Genomic DNA, 2,403 nt, shown 5'->3' on the forward strand with positions numbered 1-2,403 from the left:
TTTTTTTTTTATTTTTTAGTTGAATGAGCCCAAATATTTAAAAGAAATGGAATTCTCATTCACATGATTGATATGTGTATGTAGTGATCCAATATTTAAATTTGTATCTCATATTTTAGTCATTAGTCAATGTGTCTAAAAATGGAAATCCAAAGAAGTTATATTACTTATATATATAACCAATGAAAAAGTATATATCAATGAATTTAGATTTCAGATATATATTATCAATAGAAAAATGCTATTTAGCCCATAATTCCTCAATCTTTAATCATTTTTAAAATATAAAAAATTAATATTTATATATTCACTTTTAAATTTTTTACGGAACTAATATCCAATTCAAAATAAATTTTAATAATCGTCATTTTAAAATTTCTATCACTCACCAGACCTCACTTTGTAATTTGTACCCGCCACTAGCAAAAGCTATCAAGGTTAAAACGTGATGCTTTAAATCCTTGGCAAATAGTAAAGGAGGGGTTGAATGAGTTATTCGCGATTCACAAGTACTATGGGTTAAACGGTGCATCTGTTACTTTTAGCCACAACCTTCATGCATAACTTTTTTGGGATTGATTGTGATCTTGTCTCGGGATAATGGATTGATGAAGTTAACGTGCGAAACTATACTATCCTAGAACACCACGAATTGCATATAACGAGCTAAATTTGAAGATTCATGAATTAATCATGCGAAATTATAGAAAGCACATGGATAATATCTGCATATCCACAGTAATTATCCGTATTCGATTTAAATTTTGTGGATATTATCCAATTCGCAGAGTCATCGAATCGGGTCAGCTTTGGTCTGCAATATAGTAGAATCAAATAGTAGATTTTGCAATAATATCCGCGGATCTGATCCACATATCTACACCTATCATATAAAAAACATAGTTTAAGAAAGCAAACCCTGGCCTAATCCTTAGTCTCTTACTTCCCTGGCTCTCCCTCTCCTCTCTCAGACTCTCACCCAGACCTAGTCCCACACAACTACACTCTCACGGTCTCGGTACTCTCACCCTCACCTAGCTCACTTCTGACAGGCTCCACCTCCATCATCGGCATTCACTCCACCGTTACCAGCGGTCGTTCATAGTCGCGTCTCTTCCACCGTCATCTCTTCCGTCGTCTCATAAGTTCGTCCTTTGACTTGTTTCCTCCAGCTGCACGATCGTCGTCTCCTCCATTGACGCAGTGGACAGTGGTCGTCTTCTCCATAGGTGCGGCGGCGCGGTCGTCTCCTCCAGTGGCAAGGTCGTCTCCTCCAGGCTCTAGCGGCTTGGTCGTCTCTTCCATCGGCGATGGTCGTCTCCTCCAGCGGCTCCGTCAGACCACGGCTCCTTCATCTTCATCGTCTCCATCATCTTCAACTCATCAGGTAATTTAATTTTAATTTTTAAATAATAAATTTTTAGAATAAATTAAATATCATTTGTACACAAATGCTTATAGATTAAACTACTAGAATCATTGTGTTATTGTGTAATATTTATAGTGTCAATTGGATGAGATATGTCAATTTGATCTTGCTATTTTAGTATATGTTGAATTGTTGATTTAGTGTGTTATTTCACCACGAGATATGTCGATTAGAACTTGCTATTTTAGTATGCTCTGATTTAGTGTGTTATTTCACTAAGTGTTGTTTTATGAATTTTAGTGTGTTGTTTTATGAATTTTTTAATATTTTATTTTTAAATTTTTATGTTATAACTTCAACTTTATTATAACTTCAACTTAAAATAATTAAACTTAGATCTTGTATTTTTATTTTTATTTTTTTGTTATTTAAGAGAAATTTTATTGATAATATTTTAAGAGTAAATAAACTTAAACAGGTAAAAAAATGGATTTTGTAGACTTTTTTTTATAAAAATAACCAAACAGGGCCTTAACACAGATTTTTTGAATTTTGCGGATATACCTGATATCCGATCCGATCTTACATCAAAAAATACAGATATCATATCCGATCTGATAAGTGTAGTGCGGATTGAATAGAATTTTAGGCTATATCCAATCTGATCCGTGTGTAGCCCTACGAAATTGGATTTTGTGGGTGTCGCTGGTTTTCTCTTATCAACTCTGACCATGAGTGTCTAGATGAGCTCCCAAAAAGAGCTACTAGGAATACAAAGCTAACTTTGCCTAAAGCAACATGAATTGGTCTAATAGTTAACTAAGGTTCTAAAGATCGGACCACCCTAGTTATTGAATTATTAGTTCACTAGTTCAACTAGTTTGACCGTGGTTTAATCGAAAAAATTATTTTATGATAAAATAATAAATAAACATACTAAAATATAATCCAAATTAAAAATACTACATAAACCACAATGTTGTAATCTCTTTCAAATATAAACTCAAAAATCAAATAACAAAAAAATTAATGAC

The sequence above is a fragment of the Arachis hypogaea genome, chromosome 13 (assembly GCF_003086295.3).
Source record: "Arachis hypogaea cultivar Tifrunner chromosome 13, arahy.Tifrunner.gnm2.J5K5, whole genome shotgun sequence".
In the NCBI taxonomy this organism is placed as follows: Eukaryota; Viridiplantae; Streptophyta; class Magnoliopsida; order Fabales; family Fabaceae; genus Arachis; species Arachis hypogaea.